We start from the raw sequence: 20,708 nt of genomic DNA, 5'->3' as shown, positions 1-20,708 counted from the left end.
CAGTTCTGATGACCACAATTCAAAAGGATGTTGCTAAATTGGAGAGGGTACAGAGAAGAGCCCCAAGAATGATTAGAGGATTAGAAAACATGCCTTATGGGGATAGACTCAAGGAGCTCAATTTATGTAGCTTAACAAAAAGAAAGTCAAGGTGTGAGTTCACATTTTATAAGAAGCATCATGGGGAACAAATATTTGATGATGTGCTCTTCAGTCTAGCAGAGAAATGTAGAACATGATCCAATGGCTGGAAGTCTAAATGAGACAAATTCAGACTGGAAATGAGGTGTAAAAATTTAAAGCGAGGGTAATTAGCCATTGGAGTAATTTACCAAAGGTCATGGTGGATTCTTCATCATTGGCAATTTTTAAGTCAAGATTGGATATTTTTCTAAAAGATCTGCTGTAGGAATTATTTTGAGGAAGTTCTGTGGCCTGTGCTATACAGGACGTCAGACTAGATGATTACATTGGTCCCTTCTGGCCTTGGAATCAATTAATTTACTAAATCTGCAGTCTGAAATACAGTCCACCAGACACAAAGGTTGATATAATGTCCTCAGTTTGTAGGCAGGAAGTTCCATTGATTTCAATGAGGAAGGAGATCTGCTTTCAGGTAGGGTCACCGCCACCTGGAAATGACTTAAAAGGAGTATTTCCCCTGCTCTTCAGTACACCTGCTCTTCTAAAAGGATTTCTTGCCCCGTGTTAGTGTGAGAATAAGCTACATAAACAGTTGGAGAAACTGATTCACCAACTGATGGTACAGGGAAACAATGAAAAAGAGTCAACTTGATGGGCTAAATTCTGCTCCCAGTTGTATCATCTCACTGGAGTATCTCCAGATTTACTTTGATGAAACTGATAAGAGAATGTAGCCCAAAGTGCTGCCCAGTTCAGAAAGTAAACACACTGAGAAAGTACGCAGAAATGGCTTTGTCTCTAATCTCTTTGAGTCGTACTCATCTTAGATGTCACTTCTAGCAATAGTAACGTTACACAAGTGGCGGGCAGAAATGCGGTATTTAAGTTGATAGTTTCTTTTTAAAACATCAAAGCAAGATATCGCCCAAAGCAATCAAAAATAAAGTGGATGAGGAGTCTATAGAGAACTCTAAGGAAAGCTTTTAGATATCACTTTGTTTATACCCTCCTGGAAGAATGCATTGTGCATATATTGGTACAGCTGTGCTCCTGTACTGTTAAAAAGCTCAGGCCTAGATTTTTGAAAAACTAAGAATTTCAATGGTATTTAGGTGTCTAAAGACGCAGAAAGGCATCTGGTAGGATTTTAAAAATTGCCTAAGGAGGTTAGGTGCCTAACTCCATTGAGACATTTGAAAATCTGTCCCTAAGTGCCTACATTTATTGAGTGAGAACTGCTGGGTGCGCAACACTTTTGAAATTCAGGCCATTTATTTAGGTGTCTAAATATGGACAGAGGAGCCTAACTTTAGGTACCTAGCTGAGAAAATTTTAGCCTCAATGTTTAAAGTGAAGACAAAGGATATAGTATTCTGCAGTGGCATAACCCCATTTTGAGCATTCTTGTTCAGTTGAGATCAGACCAGTCATACATTATACTGTGGGGGAGATTGTTGAAGGTACAAAGAGCAGTTAGGCCCTCAGGCTGGGTTTTCAAAGCCAATGGAAGTTGGGCACCTAATTCCTTCAGGTGATTTTAAAAATTCCAGCCTCAACTCCCATTGACTTTCAATGGGAATTGGGTGTCTGAGTATAATTTATGCCATTGAAAAATCTCCCCTGTGGTAGTACAGTGCAATATTAACTAAACTGATTACACTCATTGTGAAGTATATTTTGATGACATAACTACTGTAGATGGATATTTTCCTAAGATGGATCCAAGGAATAATGTCTATACAAAATACCAAACAGTCTGAAATACAAATCTGATCTGCTTTATTAATGAAACAATCAGGCTTTTGCAATAGCAAACCTAGATTCATTTCCCTCCCTTTTCCCTCAAAAAATTCAACAAGTAATTAGGAAGTCTATAAAAACACAGACGTGGAGCAGCATCCTGCCATTGACTTAAAAAAATTAATAAGTAAGTGCATTCAAGGGGGTACTTCGTAGCTCAGGGGATTGTTAATGGGCTATAGAGCCTTTCACCTCTAGGCCACTGGTTTGAATCCAGGAAGGTTGGTAAAGACTGATAGTCTTAATCATCCAAATGGTTACTTGTGCTCAATGCAAAATGAGTTGGTTGTTTCAGTCCAGTTTCTAGTAGACTCTTGGTCACAAAACAATAGGCACTAATTAGTAACCTCCTAGGTAGCGACAGTCAAGGATTTCAATGAAATTCCTTACCATGCTTCCATACCCTCTGTAAATGAAAAGATCCTCAGATGCAGTGGAACCAGAGTGATTACATTGCTGGAAATGGATATTGGATTAAGGGAGTTTGCGCAGAGGTTCTGTGCTATCTGAATGCTAAGTTGCCCAGAGCTGTGGAGTACCACAGACAAATCTGCATACTCAGGCATCAAATCAGTGTCCTCTTACAGAAGCATTTAGGGGTCAGTGAGTGGGAAGAGCAGGGACAGAAATATTGGATATGCCCAGTGGATGCACCATCTTTGTGTCCCATAGAATGGTGAAGCAAGAGAAGTCAGGATGACTGCAGAAACAGACCCCTAAAACTTCAGCAGCTCAGAAAGGGAAATTTCTCCCCTGCTTATATATCGCAAGACTCCCCTGCACCAAACCCCAGCTATTCTGGCTTGTCACAAAGAGGAGGATTTAGGGCTCAGTCCTGCTTCCATTCAGGTCAATGGGAGTTTGGCCATTGACGTCAGTGGGAGAAGGATGAGGCCCATAGGTGAGAGCCCTTAGAATTGGCTTCACCTGCCCAGGCTGAGCCACATTGGTGGGCAGCTTGAGGGAAGGCTGCACTGTTGCTCTCTGTTCTCTTCCTGTTCTGTGGAGCAATAGGTTTAAAGCCCTCAATGCGACCAACACTTACACAGGTCAGCAACTTTAAGCATGTGAGCAGTCCTATGGGTTTCATTGGGGCCACTCCTGGGTGTGCATATGGGCTTGAAGACTGGGACTTTAGCCTGTTCCATTGCCAAACTCACTTGAAATAATTACAAATAAATAACTGAAAGCAAAAAGACAAATACACATAAAGAGTGAAAGCACTGACTGATGAGAACAGTTGCTCCCAGGCACAGAGGAAAGGTGTGCACATGCTGTTGTAGGGACTCTCACTGCAGATCCCCTGGCACCATGAGTTAAGAGGGCATTCCTAAAAATGAAGAACCAAATTCACAATTTGAATGTATAAAACGAAGAGATTTCAGTGTGGGCAAAGCTACTTTTCCTAGTAACTTTTAACTGACATTTCTGGTGTTAAAAAAATAAAAGCATCACCCCTCCCTCACACATAGACTGTTATTCAAAAGCAGTATTCGCTAGAAGTGCATCAATGAAATTCCAAATGTAAATGGGCTAAATGTTTTCATTTCGTGTGTGGATCCATTTGTAGCTCTGTGTCACGAAAGAAGAAGCAGCGAGAATTTAATTCTCCATAGCACATCCCTACCCCCAAATTTGTTTACCAAGAATAAACATTTATTTAATGTAATTTAGTTCTAAATATTTAAAAGCTCACTTTGTTTAATGTGTTTTCATGCACAAGATGTTAAGTAATTACGTATGATGTGGTGGTCTTTCATTAGGTAGAGTTAATGACCATCTGGGGATTCAGGCCCCAAGGCAGCGCTGAGGGCTTCCCAAGTGCTAGATGGCCATTAACGTACTGGTAATGGACTAGTACATTGTACATGATTACTGTTATAAATTAAGCATAAAAATCACATTAAAATAGTATTACAGCAATGAGATAAAACCCACCCAAAAACCAAAAGGAAAATTCAGATTTAAGGCTGTTCTATCACCCTAAACTGGTCCCTGGGTCATGTTGCTACATATGGCCCTCTCTTGGGTGGGTCTGGATCAAATAGAATAATGGCAAGATGACTACGTAGCTACGTAGGTCCATGATACAGCAAAGAGCTCCATGTGGTAGAGGGAGTCCCATTGTGTAAGCTGGGGCGCTGCACTGGCACAGGGGCCTGCCTGCATGGTCAGGGCCTTATTGTACAGTACCATGCCGATATTAATGAAATACATATTTTCCCTCTTGCACATAACACCAATCACTTTCTGTGGAACTTTCTGATAGAGGGTAATTATTAATTTATACTATGGTAGCACCTGCCGGCCTTCACCAGCATCAGGATTCATGTTGCACAAACGCAGAGTAACAAACAGCCCCACCACAAAGAGTGTACAATCTATACAGGTGACACAGAGGCACAGAGAGGTGAAGTGACCTACCCACGGTGACAGGCAGACCCAGGAAGATCATCCAGGCCTCCTGAGTTCAGTGCCCTGGCTCCTGGACAACACTGTGGCTCAAAGATTATAAGTGGTACAATGCCCAGGTATAGCAGAGCTGAAGGATAAGGATAAAATGGCATTTCCCTGATTATTGTATGTTTCACTTTACAGTAAGTGTATTTTTTCCGGAGTTTTACTTTCTTTGCTAGTATAACAACATGTTTCAAATGTATTAGAAGACAAAGATATTTTACTGGAAACAAACCAAAGATACAAGGCGTTAGAGTATATTAATATGCTATGCCTGGGTGCCCAACCTAAGGCCCGTGGGCTGTACATGGCCCACCACAGTATTTCATAAGGCCTGCAGCCTGCTTTGACACAATATACTAACGGCCGATTCATTAGCGATTCGTCATCATGTTTACATCATTTTAGTTTACATAAGTGTGTAAATAGACAATAGTGTACATAGAAACAACCTATCTAAATACATACAAAACAAAATATAAATCAATACGGGTGACTTTAAATTTTATTAAAATAGGTAGAATCTGTTTAGCCCACACAAGGTCATTTTGCTGTTGCCTCAGTGTTGTTGAATTGTTCGCATAAGCAAGTATCAACATTGCTTGTGGAAGTTAGAGAGAAAAGACCTATTAGGTATTACCAGTCTTTTGACATGTTAATGTGCTCTGCATAGACTTACACTGAGTTTGTTTTGCTATCATTTGTCACATGGTCTCCATCGACCTGAATTGCCATTATTTTGCCTTCATAATGACATCTTAATATGGTCTCGTCTCCACAAAGGTGCCATGACATTGTCATGGGATCATTAGACTATGCTAAAGTCCCATTTGGGGTGGTGGTGGTGAGGGGGGAGAAGGTGTTATTTTAAAAAATGGCTATTGGGATTTGGTCATTTGTTTTTATCCCTTTTTATACAGAACAGCTACCTGATGAGTCAGTAAAAGAAGGATAAGCAGCAGGCTCACTGGAAATTCATTGGACACTACTATCTTTTACTGTTACATATGCTTTGAAGCTGAATGTTAAGTGATTAGAACAGATTTTTTAAACATTAAAGATTATAACATCATTTAAAATTATTAAAAATAAATCTTGTAAAGAAGAAATGGTAGTGTATGTAACGTTCAGTTACAGACATACTGTATATTTTTGTAGGGAAATCAGGAGTTTAAGGTAATAATAGTGTACATTTATATAGCACCTTACTTTCCAAATGAACCCAAGAACTTTGAAAGTTTAATATATAACAGGAGTAGGCAACGTATGGCACGAGTGCCGAAGGCGGCACGCGAGCTGATTTTCAGTGGCACTCACACTGCCCAGGTCCTGGCCACTGGTCCGCGGGGCTCTGCATTTTAATTTAATTTTAAATGAAACTTCTTAAACATTTTAAAAATCTTATTTACTTTACATACAACAATAGTTTAGTTATATATTATAGACTTGTAGAAAGAGACATTTTAACATTTTTAGAAGGTATTACTGGCACGCAAAACCTTAAATTAGAGTGAATAAATGAAGACTCAGCACACCACTTCTGATAGGTTGCCGACCCCTGATATATAATGTGCTCTAAATATAAGAGTTTAACTACTGCTGAACGCAGCCAGCTCAGGGCTATGATGCAACAACCGTTCAACAGTGCACAGTAATACTACACAGGAGTTTTTGACAAGAGGTGAAGAAAAATAATATAGCCAATGTAAATTTAGCTAATGCACAATATTTGTGCATATGTGTTTCCTGAATGTACGAGAACTCAAGTCAAGTAAAATTTCAGAGGTTAAAATAAAATAGCAACCAAGGAAACAACAAGACAATATTAACTAAAAGGTCCCAAGACAAATGAGAAGCACATCAATTAGCTCACCCACTAACCTGTTCTAATAGCAAAATGACCCTGTATCAAAATAGTTACCACCGTTGAAATAGCCTAAACTCACCAAAGAACGCATGAACATGTTTTCCTTCCAAATCAATGAAGTTTCATAGTTTGCTATGATATTTGACTCAGGACCTTTAAATCCACTAAGATACCACTTCAGTTAGTACAATTTCCCTTTGAATAATAATTTAAAGGAAGAAGACATATAATTTTCCAGTAAGAAGAAGTATATTTATTGATGCCATTGCCCCAATTGTGTGGCACCTCAAGTGCTCACATGTATTGCTTATCACTGAAACTGATCATGGCTTAGTTTAATGTCCATTTTCCTTAATCATTTCACTCCACTGTGCAAAGGGGAACATGAAGATAAAGATTTAATGTGAAATCTGGAGGCACAGGGAACATACTTTATAACAGCTCATATTGTGCTCATCTAGAGCAATTATTATTGCTCATTACATTTATATGTATGAATCATTACATTTTATATCGCAATATGCATGTTTTTTATAAGTAAGCTTTAAGCAAATTAGAATACTTAATATGTTGTTTGAACTTTTGCCAGAAATGAGCTCCAGAGCCAGTTCTTTCTATTTACATTGTCGCATTTATCCATTTCCAAATATTAGAAGATTTATCTATCAGATTCTGTGTAAATTCAGTACACAGATAATTTGTAAAAAGCTTCCTTTTTAAAAATGTTCTGTGGTTTTTCTAATCTAATCTCTTTTCTAATTTCCTAATCATATAACCTTGAAGTCTAAAGACACAGCCTGTGATAATCTGTGTAAACTGTCTTTATTGTTATCACAGACATTTACAAAAAAATACACACACACATTCAAAGCTCCCTTTTAAGTACTACTTTAGTCACAGTTCAATCAGATCCCCATTACTCCTGCTCATCAGATAGAAAGTGTTCGCAAGCAGAAGGGGGATATTGACTTTAAAAATTCACTGGTGAGGCGTACAGAGCCTGCAGGAATGTCAAAACTCCAACCTGCATTTTGATGTTTTCGCCTCAGGTTAGTCTTGACTGACATGCTTGGAGCACTCTTGTTTGTGCTCCGGCATCCATTAACTGTCCTTGACTCAATGTTATACAGGCCTTTACGGTCAGTTCAGTGCCTAATGGTTACAGCAGATTAGGTGCCACGAGGTGTAAGAAAAGCATACGCCTCTCTTTAAGGGATCACATTGGTTGTTCTTTGCTTCATTAGGGTGTATTGTTTGATCACAAATTAATGAGAGCCTGTTAATTATTATTCTGATAATTGTGCCTCATGTGGGAGCATGCCAGGCAAGTGGTGTTTTAAAGAAATGGAGTTTTGCAAAGGAAAACAAAATGTCAAGGTTGAGATGTCTTTGAGTAGGGTTGGTTTATATGCAAAGCATTGCACACAAGTGTGGATGGCATTCAATGTAAAGAACATAAAGAGGGCAAGCCTAAACTACGCTTGCTTCAGCTATTGTATAATGCTAAATAGCTACCTTGTAAAAACAGCTCAGAGAAAGCTTATCTGCTCCATATATAGAGCTATAGACACACCTGTAATCCCACACACTGCACTGCTGGGCCTTTGCTTCTCTTTTGACTTTACCCTTCCCTTGTCTACACCAGACGTTTTTTAAGCTTTATCGAAATGTGACCCAATTCACACTTGCACTTGGGTTCAAGGGAAGAATCCATTTTAAAATAGGGAAAAATGAGTGCTGAAGTGTGTTAACATTAACAATAATTTTAATCATTTTAATGTCACTCACATTAATATATGAGAAAGAACTCTTGAGTAAATGCTGACAGGTATAAGTATGTCCATAGAAATATTTTTCTTTTACATCAAGCTCAGATAAGCTTCTGTGGTGCCTATATTCATTTAACAGAAAGTATTGAGATTAGACAGATGTCTCAATTTAAAATGAAAAAAATGTCTTATGTAGATAAACCAGGATGTGACACTGTTTCACCTGTGTTTTTCTGCTAGCCTATATAATGCTATCAGAACATAACTAGAGTTTTGATTCCTACATCCCGTTTGACATTGACTGACAGTTCTGCAGAGTACAAAGGCAGAGAGATGTCAGTTTTAAAATGTGGAGATTTTATTAGGCCCAAATGAAAAAATTTGGTTCACTTTACTTCTTTTAAAATTAGATATGGGCCAAAACACCAGAGAGCAACATCCCCAAATTCAAAGATTCAGAATCTGAACGCAGGTTGGCTCCTATCTCTGTAACAGGCCAAACAGACCTGGATCTGAAACTCCCAGAAATTTGAGGGGCAAAAGGTTTGCAATTTTCATCTGAATTTTGCAGCTCCTAGCCATCTCTGCTTAAAAGTGATCTTCTCCAGTTAGTCTAGACAAAGATCTGGACATTCTCAGATGTTCTACATCCTGAAGCTTCTCAGCACCTCTTCAAACTGGATTGTCTGTCAGGTGCCTAGTCATGAATTTGGGTGCCTACCTTTAGGTACTTAAGTTTAAAATGTTGGCCTTAGCTTTTTAAAGCCATTTGGGATGAAAAGCCATCTGTAAATAAGTTATTCTGGATGAAAATGTCTCCTATTGGTGACAGTAAGAATGACAAAACCAGCTGATGTAACTGGTAACAGTTTGCGGCCTTTTTAAATAGAATCATCAGAACTAAAATATTTCACCTTTATGTGCAGTAAAAGCCTGCATGAGCGCCTGTAAAAAGTTGACATACTGTAGGGACAAAAATAAAGAGCAGCAATGGCCCTGCAAACAATATTAAGATGTTGATCATAAAATGTAATTTAGGGTCACATAGCTGCCTATTTCTCACAAGAGCCTGAAGCTTATAGGCTGAGCAAGGGTTATCCTTTCAGCAGAGAAGAGAACAGCATCTAGTAAAAACAGTGAGGATGGAAACTAATGTATATTACTCCCACATTTGCTTGTGATTTAGTGCTTGTGAACGGTGCTCAACCAAGTGCCCTTGAGAGTAAACCCTATTTCCACATGGACTGTGCCTTGACACAGTGGGAAGGCTTGCATGCTCCAGTGGGAGCTATTTTGGCAGGAGTGGCATTCCTGGTAAGGCTACCCAACTCAGACAGGTCGAAGGGTAGGAGCCCGACACAAGGTCCATTGGTCCTCCTGGTTGAGAGTTGTGAGTCAGACTAACAAGCTGTCCAAACAAAAATGCTTCCTGTTAAAGAAACAATCTGAGGTGGGGTGGAAGGTGAGGCGATCAAAGAAAGAAGAATGACTTCAACCAGATACATGGAGGCTTGCTGAAGAGAGGAAAGAATTAAAGAAGAGAATTCAACAAGAACAAGACAGCAGTAGCAGAGCTATTCTGTAACAAGAATATGTGGACAAAGACAAGGAATACAAAAGATCAGTTAGAAGATGGAAACTAAATCAAGAGGAACTGAGAAGTTGTACAAGAGAGGGGATTATAAAAAGCATTTTCTAGTATCTAAATATCACAGTTCTCAAGCCATTGTACACTTTTGACCATGTACAAAGGACAGAAAGCCTGTTGGATGGAACATTTCCAGGCTGTGCTAAGTCAGCCAGAACCACTAACACACATTGAGAGATGTGAAGATATAGCAGACTTATCTTGGGAAGTTATCGACTTTACGGAAGTAATTAAAGCCATAAACCAACTGACGAGTGGCAAAAACTGAGAAGAAGTGATTGTGAATGACATAGGCAGGTTGTACTGAATGGTTTGGGAAAAGGAGATCTGTCCTAAAGACTGAAGAAGAGGTGTCACCTGCAAACTTCCTAAGAAAGGCAACCAGTTTCTTTGTGATAACTGAAGAGAGATGGCACTCTATCTGTACCTGGAAAAGTGTTTTGCATTATCATTTTGAAGAGGATGAAAACTGCTTTTGATAAAGTACTCAGGGAAGAAGAGGCTGGATTTTGATCCAGTAGGTCATATTCAGACCAGAGTTTCACCTTGATAAAACTTATTTAGAAATATTAGCAGAAGATTATGTTTAACTTCCTTGATTTCATGAAAGCATTTGACAGTCTGCAGAGAAGTCCTCTGGAAGATCCTGAGACACTGTGGAATTCCAGCAAAGATTATTAATTTGAGGAAAGATTTGTATGACAAGTCTGTGTGCTGCACCAGAACAGGGACTGGAGTCATGGAATGGTTTAATATTGTAAGGCAAAGTTGTGTTCGATCCCCGCTTCTCTTCTGCATTGTCATAGACTTTGTAATGAGAGGCCCAATAGCTGCTGCCAAGGATGCTGGTATTGTCTGGGCAAGAGATAAACCACAAGATTTGATTTTGTAGATGATGTAGTCAAACTGGATACCAACTTGGATGGAATGAAAAGACTCTTTACGAGCATAAAAGCAGAAGCTGTTAAAGTGGGACTTCATATCAGTATGTGTGCTGGAGGAGGCTTGAGAGCCTGGCTCAGCAAGGGAGTGTAAGGGAGCCCAGGCTGGTGGAACAGGCAGGCTCAGTGGTACCCCAGTACATCAGGTGGCACCCTGGAGCAGGGGGCGGGGGGGCAACCCATCATAGCAGGACAATTGAAAGGTATGCTGCTATCATGGAGATGGCTTATGACGGAATAAAACATCTTGCTCTAGACAGACAGCAGTGGGAAAAATAGGTTGCCTCAAATGCCACCAGGCATAAGAGAATCTAAGTAAGTCCTTTTCCTAGCTACAGGACAAGGGCAACAAAGGGTGGTAACATCACGTGTAGCTAGCCCACAATGTTCAGCCACTCCTCCTCAACCCTGATCTGGAGAATGTAGGCAGTTTAGTCTCTATTCAGCCTTGGGCATCCCTGGACAAGTTTGCTAATTGTGGCTGCTGCTTTTGTGTCAATCCACCTTGACTTTTAAAGCACCATTATCCATGAGATTGTTGTGGAACGTGAGAACCTGGTTTGGGGGTTCATTACAAATTCAAAGCACAGCCCATATATGCCAGAACTTCTACTGTGTTTCAGACAGCTTCAGAGTTGGATCTGGGCCCAATTTCAGTCGAATCCCAGAGGATTGATGGTTTTCCACTCAAACTACTGGAAATCTGTATTTTTGTTTTCATGATTGCTGGGTTCAAAGCAAAACCAGATAGGGTGGGTGTTTTAAAAGCTCATCAGGGCAGGCACTGTGCCTTCCTTTATCTTCATAAGGCACTCAGCAGACTTGGAGATCTACTGGAAACAATTAATAAGTAATTATAACCAACAGACAAATTGAGCCCTGGCTTATGCAGTGGCACAGGTCATCCCTTTTCACCAGCTTCTCATATCATGGGTAGACATGAAGAAGTGAAGAGGTTACACAGAAATCACTATTCCCCCTGTTCGCCTCAGTCCTGCAAGTGGACAGGAAGTCGGGGGGATGGATGGAGCATTGGCCATGCTTCCCAGTAGTCTGACCAGCATAGTTGCACCAGCATGCCAGGGAATGTGGTCTGCCAGGCATGCAACCAATATAGTTGACTTCCTCTCCAGAGCAGTGGGGGAACCGGAGGGAGACTGTCACAATTTCCTTCCCGGGCTGCTCCAAGGACAGTGCAACAATGCGATGCCCCCTACTCAGAGCAGATTGTACAGTCATTATCTAGCTGTAAGTTTTGCAGTGATTTCAGGTTCATTTGGACCCAAAACTCAAAGCAAAACTCGGTGAATGCGAGTGCCCTCATGGTTGATTCTGAAGAAAGTCTTTGCCTGATAAACTCTGAAATGGTCACACATTTACTATTCTTCGGGCCGGGGAAAGAAGGCCTATTCAGAGCCTCTGAACAAGCTCCAAACATATTTCATTTAGTGGTAACATTTCAGCCTCCAACCTCCTCAGACTGCTATAGAAGGCAAAATGTTACCACTAGCCATTGTTTTCAGGGCAGTGTTCGAATGCCTCTTTCAATTATATAATAATTCTACAAGGGATTGATCTAAATTAAGGGTCAGATTCTGCTGCCCGTCCTCTGGTTGGATACAGCTTTGCTTCATGTGTGTTGCTATTGGAATCAATGCAATCATGCATGGAGTAAGTATCTAATCAATGGGAATAAGGGTAGTAGATTCTGGTTCCAATTAATTAAATAAAATAAAGCATTTATCAAACTTGCAGAGAGATTTTAAATAACACTCTTCTGCTAGAGGATGACGTAGCAAGTGACTAGTGTGACTTATTGAATCTTTACTTATCCATATACATTGCAAGATAAAATGCACTGCACGTAATTACAGCAGACAGAGTGAAATTTTCCCCTCTGCTACACGAATGCAACCCCCTATTAAAGCCATGTGGTTGCAGTGGAGGGCAGAATTTGGCTAAAACTTTCTAGTGACCTGAGCATGAATGCCATGAAAGACTCCTATTTTTTTTCTAATATGGACTTTTTAATTTTTTAAGCTGACCTGTTGGGAGATGCGTGTGTTGTTTTGATTTAGAGAGGGCCGGTATAATTTGTAATGAGTTAGTTTGGTTTAGTGAAAGGAATTTAGGCAGGGTTATATTGTATAATAGAAGGTTCCTGACATTAGCTGTACGCCAGTCTAGTGACAGGAATCAGGCTCTCCAAAGCTTTGCACGTGTTTGTCACTGTCCTATTTGTTGTGTTTTTAATGATGTTTCCTGTCGTTTTCAGGCTTGTCAGAACTACTGTATTTGTCAGATGTGAATGTTTGACTCTGGCTGGGGCAGAGTTGAGGAGAGGATGGAATTTTTAGCTCTAAGAATGAACTACGTACCAGAGGGACCTATGCTGATGAAACACCATTTTAGAGTACTGGAGATCATACCAAGTCAGGAGTTTAGTTATAAATATTTTGTATTAATACAAGCAAAATGTATCATTAAGTTTTAGACCTAACAACTGAAACTAGTGCTGAGTAGGAGCCTGAAGTCTTTCCATTGACTTCAATGAGCATTAGATCAATTTTTAATTTAGCTCAGTGAAAACCAGACAGAAAAGCGAGATACCCATAGTAGGTCAATCATGCTTAAGGTACGAGAAAGAACAGGTTGGTCTTGGTAGTATTACTTGATAACATTCAGTAATATGTCGAGAAAATACACTTGACACAATGCTGATGTTTATTTTGTCGTTGTATACATTGAAATGTACAAGAAGTGCAATACAATGGGAGAAACCGTATCTTGTGAAATATTTTGACATCTGAGTGAATCGTTTGTTAGACTAGGTGCAGCATGTAATGTGAGTAATTATACAAAAGTCCATAAAAGTAGAATAAAGCGTATCAGTAGCACAACCAAAGTGCTAATATGCCGTGGGGAAAGTGAGCATAGCAGAAATCTTAATGTTCTTAGGCCTGGTCTACACTAGGAGTTTATGTCAAATTTAGCAGCGTTAATTCGAATTAACCCTGCACCCGTCCACACAACGAAGCTATTTAGTTCGACATAGAGGTCTCTTTAGTTCCATTTCTGTACTCCTCCCCGACGAGGGGAGTAGTGCTAAATTCAACATGGCCATGTCGAATTAGGCTAGGTGTGGATGGAATTCTATGCTAATAGCTCCGGGAGCTATCCCACAGTGCACCACTCTGTTGACGCTCTGGACAGCAGTCCGAGCTCGGATGCTCTGACCAGCCATACAGGAAAAGCCTCAGGAAAATTTGAATTCCTTTTCTGGCCAGTTTGAATCTCATTTCCTGTTTGGACATCGTGGCGAGCTCAGCAGCACTGGCAGCGATGCAGAGCTCTCCAGCAGAGGAGTCCATGCAATCTCAGAATAGAAAGAGGGCCCCAGCATGGACTGACCGGGAAGTCTTGGATCTGATCGCTGTGTGGGGCGATGAGTCTGTGCTTTCGGAGCTGCGCTCCAAAAAACGGAATGCAAAGACCTACGAGAAGGTCTCCAAAGCCATGGCAGACAGAGGATACAGCCGGGATACAACGCAGTGCCGCGTGAAAATCAAGGACCTGAGACAAGGCAACCAAAAAATCAAAGCGGCAAATGGACGCTCCGGATCCCAGCCCCAGACATGCCACTTCTACGAGGCACTGCATGCCATTCTCGGTGGGTCTGCCACCACTGCCCCACCAGTGTGCGTGGACTCTGACGATGGGATAGTGTCGACGGCCGGTTCCTCGGCGATGTTCGCGGACGGGGAAGATGAGGAAGGAGATGAGGAGGACGAGGCAGTCGACAGCGCTTACAACGCTGATTTCCCCGACAGCCAGGATCTCTTCATCACCCTCACGGAGATCCCCTACCAACCCTCCCCGGCCGTTAACCCGGACCCTGAATCAGGGGAAGGATCAGTCGGTAAGTGCTTTAAACATGTAAACATTTATTTTTAATGGAACAGGAATCTGAACTATGTGAAAAGAAGGTCAATATATATGGGGATAGAACAGAAATCCTCTTGGGAGATCTCCACGAAGCTCTCCTGGAGGTAATTGAAAAGCCTACGCATGAGGTTCCTGGGGAGAGCTGCCTTATCGGGTGCTCCGTGGTAGGACACTTTTCTGCGCCAGGCTATCATCAGGTACTCTGGGAGCATTGCCTCCACGAGCATGGCAGCATAGGCCCGTGGTTTGTGCTGGCTTTCACGCAGCATGCGCTCTCTATCTCTGTCAGTGATCCTCCTCAGGGTGATCTCGCTCGGCGACTCCTGCATTGAATTAGGGGAATTAGGGTAATGTTAGTATTGGGAATGCTTCACTGTTCCTTTGCATAACAATAACCGTCGGTTTACAGCCACGTGGTAGAGGCTGCAGAGGGGCAGCATACAGGGATCTTTCCCGGGGACAGCCGCGAGGGGGTGGAACAGGGGCAGAGTTCATGCTTTCCGGATTGCCTGCAGCAGGAGGGCACTGCTATACATTAACTGTTAAGCAGCCTAAAGTCTACGGCTTACCATGCCTGCCTGCTCCACGGATTCTGCTGTCCTGCCCCGTTTGTCTGATCTCCAGTGCAAGACCCCAGGCAATGAATGCGAAGGCCAAAAATTCGAACTTGTCCTGAGTGCGCATGAGATAGGTGCTGTGCATGGTCTTGTTCACAGAGACAGACTAGACTATGTTCATTGTTCGCAAAAATGTATCTTTGTAAGGAATTCACTCCCTTTTTCCCATCACACAGCTGCGACTGTCTCCCGACCTGCCCCAGCATCCCCCTCACAGAGGCTGGCGCAGATTAGGCGGCGAAAGAAAAGGACACGGGTCGAGATGTTCGCTGAACTTATGGGCTGCTCCCGAGCCGAGGCGGCCCAGCAGAGCCAGTGGAGGGAGAACCTCCCTCAGTACCAGCGCTCACACAGCGAACGGGAGGACAGGTGGCGTCAAGAGGACCAGCAGGCGACTCAAACGCTGCTTGGACTAATGAGGGAGCAAACGGACACGCTCCGGCACCTTGTGGATGTTCTGCAGGACCGCAGGCAGGAGGACAGAGCCCCCCTGCAGTGTATCTGCAACCGCTCTCCCCCGCCACAAAGTCCCATACCCCCCTCACCCAAAGTAACAAGAAGGAGGGGCGCCAGGGGCCATGAAAACTGTCACTCCACCCCTGCAGAGTGCTCAATTACCAATAAGCTCTCATTCCCTAAATTTTGAGAAGTCCTTCCCTTCCTGACTCACCCAAGCCCCAATCCCAGTTTCATCCCCTAACTGTCTAGTTGATTATTAAAAATACTTTGCTGTTAATTATTGTTTCCGTCATGTTCTTGTACAGAAGACTGTGTTTGAAGGGGGGAGGAAGGGGGTTGGTAATTGCATAGGACAGTCACCTTTACCAGGGTACAGTCACGGGAGAAGGATCAGCAGCAGGTCACACACACAGTGCAGTCAGTAGGCACTCTGGTCGGTCTGGGAGGTGGTTTTCATGTTCTGTGTGGGTGCGGGGTACATGACTTTGTGGCGGGGGAGGGCAGTTACAGATCTTATGCAGTGGTCCTTGTCCTGGACCACAGAGCCACGCAGCAGGGGAATCTGTAACTGTCCTCCCCCGCCACAAGGTCACATAGCCCCCGCACACAGAGTCCCGAAAAGAAGGGATGGCAGGCTCCGTTGAAACAACCAGTCTGGCACTGCAGACCGCTCTAGTAGCAGGAGCCTGTCGTTCCTCAAGTTTAGAAGCGGTCTTTACATCACTACACACCCTACCCAGAACAGTCTGTGTCCCAGTTTCAACCCTTTAACGCGAAGTCATTAATAGAGAAAACGTTGTTAATTAACAATGTTCCATGTATTTTATTTTTAAACGTGTGTTGGAAGGGGGGAAACGGGGTGAACGGGGTATGTAACTGCAGAGGATAGTCAACAGTAACTGGGTAAAGAAACAGGGGCAGGTTCAGCTTCTCTGTAAAGAAACTGAACAGTCACAGGTCACGCTGCTCGCTGAGGAACCTAGCTTTCAAAGCCTCCCGGATGCACAGCGCTTCCCGCTGGGCTCTTCTAATCGCACGGCTGTCTGGCTGAGCGTAATCAGCAGCCAGGCGATTTGCCTCAACCTCCCATCCCGCCATAAAGGTCTCCCCCTTGCTCTCACAGAGATTGTGGAGCACACAGCAAGCTGCAATAACAATGGGGATATTGGTTTCGCTGAGATCCGAGCGAGTCAGTAAGCTCCTCCATCTCCCCTTGAGACGTCCAAAAGCACACTCCACCACCATTCTGCACTTGCTCAGCCGGTAGTTGAAGAGTTCCTTGTCACTGTCCAAGGCGCCTGTATAGGGCTTCATGAGCCAGGGCATTAGTGGGTAGGCTGGGTCCCTGAGGATCACTATAGGCATCTGCACATCCCCAACAGTTATTTTGTGATCCGGGAAGAAACTACCTTCCTTCAGGCGTCTAAACAGACCAGAGTTCCTGAAAACACGCGCGTCATGAACCTTGCCCGGCCACCCGACGTTGATGTTGGTAAAGCGTCCCCTATAGTCCACCAGTGCTTGCAGCACCATTGAAAAGTAGCCCTTTCTGTTAATATACTGGCTGGCCTGGTGGGCCAGTCCCAGGATAGGGATGTGAGTTCCATCTATAGCCCCACCGCAGTTTGGGAATCCCATCGCGGCGAAGCCATCTATGACGACTTGAATGTTTCCCAAGGTCACTACCTTTGAGAGCAGTAGCTCAACGATTGCGTGGGCTACTTGCATCACAGAAACCCCCACGGTAGATTTGCCCACGCCAAAGTGGTTCGCTACTGACTGGTAGCTGTCTGGCGTTGCAAGTTTCCAGAGGGCTATGGCTACTCGCTTTTGCACAGTCAGGGCTGCTCACATCCGGGTGTCCTTGCGCTTCAGGGCAGGGGACAGCAACTCACAGAGTTCAAGGAAAGTGCCCTTACGCATGCGAAAGTTTCGCAGCCACTGTGATTCATCCCAGACCTGCAGCACTATGCGGTCCCACCAGTCCGTGCTTGTTTCCCGGGCCCAGAATCGCCGTTCCACAGCATGAACATGACCCATTGCCACCACGATGTCCACGGCGCGGGGTCCCGTGCTTTGTGAGAGGTCTGTGCCACTCTCACATTTCATGTCCTCACCGCGCTGCCGTAGCCTCCTCGCCCGATTTCTCAGCATCTGACTGTGGAAGAGGTGGACGATAAGGTGCAAGGAATTGACAACGGCCATAAGTGCAGCGATGATCGCAGCGGGCTCCATGCTCGCAGTGCTGTGGCGTCCGCGCTGTCACTGACCAGAAAAGTGCTCGAACAGATTTCCCACCGGCGCTTTCAGGGAGGGAGGGCGGGAGTGATGGTTGAATGACGACAGTTACCCAAAACCACCCTCGACACATTTTTTTCCCCCAGCAGGCATTGGGGGCTCGCCCCAGAATTCAAATGGGCAGCGGGGACTGCGGGATAGCTGCCCACAGTGCACCATTTCCAATGTCGATGCTTGCTCCATTAGTGTGGACTCACAAAGTCGAATTACTGTCCTTAGTGTGGATACACACATTCGACTTTGTAAGGTCGATTGCACAAATTCGAGTTAAGTTAAATCGAACTACTCTGGTAGTGTAGACATACCCTTAGATTGAACAGTTATTTACAACCCAAACCTGCAAATGCTTATGCCTGGGTGTGGTGCTTACTGCTTTCCTTTGAGGTCAATTAGTGTCTGCAGGATTGGGCCCATAGGCCCGGATCCTGCAGTGAGCTCCATGTAGACAGAATCCGGTGCCTGTGTGAAGCCCCGTTGTTTTCAGAGCATGAAGACAGCTGTTAATGGGGCTGTATGGATGCAAGGATCCTCACTGAAGGATGAAGGCCTAAGGCCTTATATTGGCAAGTCTTTTTTGGTCTGTAGAGAACTCTGTGTGTTTATTGTGCTATCTAATTAATAATTAAAAATAAAATAGAAGATTTTTTTTCTATGTTTATTCTACATCCCCTGAGAACCAGAAGATCTTAAGTCATCTGTAGCAATCACTTTAGTCATTCACGTTGTAAAAGAAAGGGCTAAACTGAGCCTTGTGGAAGCAGGTGCAAGTCTAGTTTCTGAAAGTTTGCCCAAATAGATACTATGGATATATAAGAAAGATCTTGGAATCACCGTTGATAGCTCTCTGAAAAACTCAGCTCAATGCGCAGTAGCAGTCCAAAAGACTGCTAACAGAATGTTGGGCACTATTAGGAAAGAGATCGAAAATAAGTCAGAAAATATAATGCCACTGTATAAATCCATGGTGTGCCCACACCTTGAATACTGTGTCCAGTTCTGGTTGCCCCATCTCAAAAAGGATCTAGTGGAAGGTTCAGAGAGGGGCAACAGACATGATCAAGAGTATGAAAGGGCTTCCATACAAGGAGAGATTAAAAAGATTAGGGCTGTTTACCTTAGAAAAAAGAAGATTAATGGGGGGATATGCTTGAGGGCTATACATTCATGAATTTTATAGAGAAAGTGAATAGAAAGTGTTATTTGTCCTTTCACAGAATAAAAAAAACCAGGGGTCATCTGATTAAACTAATAGGAAGCAAGCTTAGTACAAACAAGAAGACATACTTTTTCACACAATGTATAATTAACCTGTGGAACTCATTGCCATGGGATGTTATGATGGCCAAAAGTATAATTGGGTTAAAGAAAGAACTAGATCAGTTCATAGAGAATAGGTCCAGCAATAGTTATTAGCCAGGATAGTCAGAATGAAACTCCATGCTCGGGGCAACTCTAAACTCCTGACTGCCAGAAGCCAGCAAGGGAAGACGGGGGTGAATCACTACAATTGTCCTGTTCTGTACACTCCCTGTTCCATACACTCCAGTACTGGCACACTCAGCACCAGAGATTCCCACGTAGCTCATGCAGATTGTAACACCCTAGTATTCCCTTGAAGGTTCTGGATATAAACCAAGGTTTAGGTGGGGACCCTGATCATCTCCCTTCCCTCCTACATCACCTTCCAAACCTAGTGAGGCTCCTTTCAAACCCAGTCCTCCAACAGAGGTAATTTTGGTCATTTACTAAAGTTTATAGAATCCCTAGCTCCTCTCTTCAGCTTGGTCAGACCACAATGCAGCCCTTCTGATGGACAGCAGGCCCTTTCCTCAGATCCCCCATTTTTTGTTTCTCATATTCTTCCCTTTGTGGGAGGCTCCTTGAAGAAATTTATAGCAGTTCTGATCTTGGCTTTTATCAGATGCTTTGACACTGAGGGTGTGAAGGAGGGTTACACCTTGAGATCCCCCTGGGCCTCAGACCCTCTGGCTTCAGCATCATGATCTTCCTTTCTTTTGCCATGAAGGTTCTTATCCTTGGTTTTGAAGTCAGAGATCTGAGGGGAATAATCACTTTGGTTTTCTTGTTTCCAACATCCTTCAACAAAAACAGGGCCAGAGTTCAAGGCTTTGCTTGACAGTTGGTGCCTGTCTCTCCTGGGTTTGTCCTAAACTTGAGGTGACACTGGACCCATAGTACTGAGACGATCCTGCCTATCATGTGGGTTCTTACACTGGGATTTCCTGTTCTCCATGGAGAAAAGAGATAGATATCTACATATCACCATCTACCCTGTACAACAGCCACAGCTGTGTTCCCCTCTGAGGCGCAGTCACTTTTTGGTAGGCCAGGACCAGAACTAAAGTTGTAGTGAGTGTAGTCTAAGGCTAAGCCCAGCTAGGAATGAATGCTTGTGTCCTGAACAAATGTTTGGGTAATGTCTCCACTAGAATGTACAGTCTTTTTAATTAACAAATGTTTATTACCATGAGTAAGAACATGGCTAATTATGCATATGCATCAGAAGATAGCAATTATTTTTAGTAATCCTCTATTATTTCAGCATGAAGTTTTTTTCATGTCCCAGCTCAAGACAAGTCATCGCAGGATCCTAAAAGTCTCTTACTCTTTTATGTATCAGGAGACAGTCAGTTCTGCACCATTCAGGGCTCAAGACTGTAGGCAACTTTGTTAGTAGCTTCCTTCCCAAGCTGGCTGGATACATATGTGGCTTTGGCAATGGAATGATTTAGCAGGAGGTGT

The sequence above is a fragment of the Mauremys reevesii genome, linkage group 3 (genome assembly GCF_016161935.1).
Source record: "Mauremys reevesii isolate NIE-2019 linkage group 3, ASM1616193v1, whole genome shotgun sequence".
Taxonomy (NCBI): Eukaryota; Metazoa; Chordata; order Testudines; family Geoemydidae; genus Mauremys; species Mauremys reevesii.
This window is presented reverse-complemented; position numbering follows the sequence as displayed.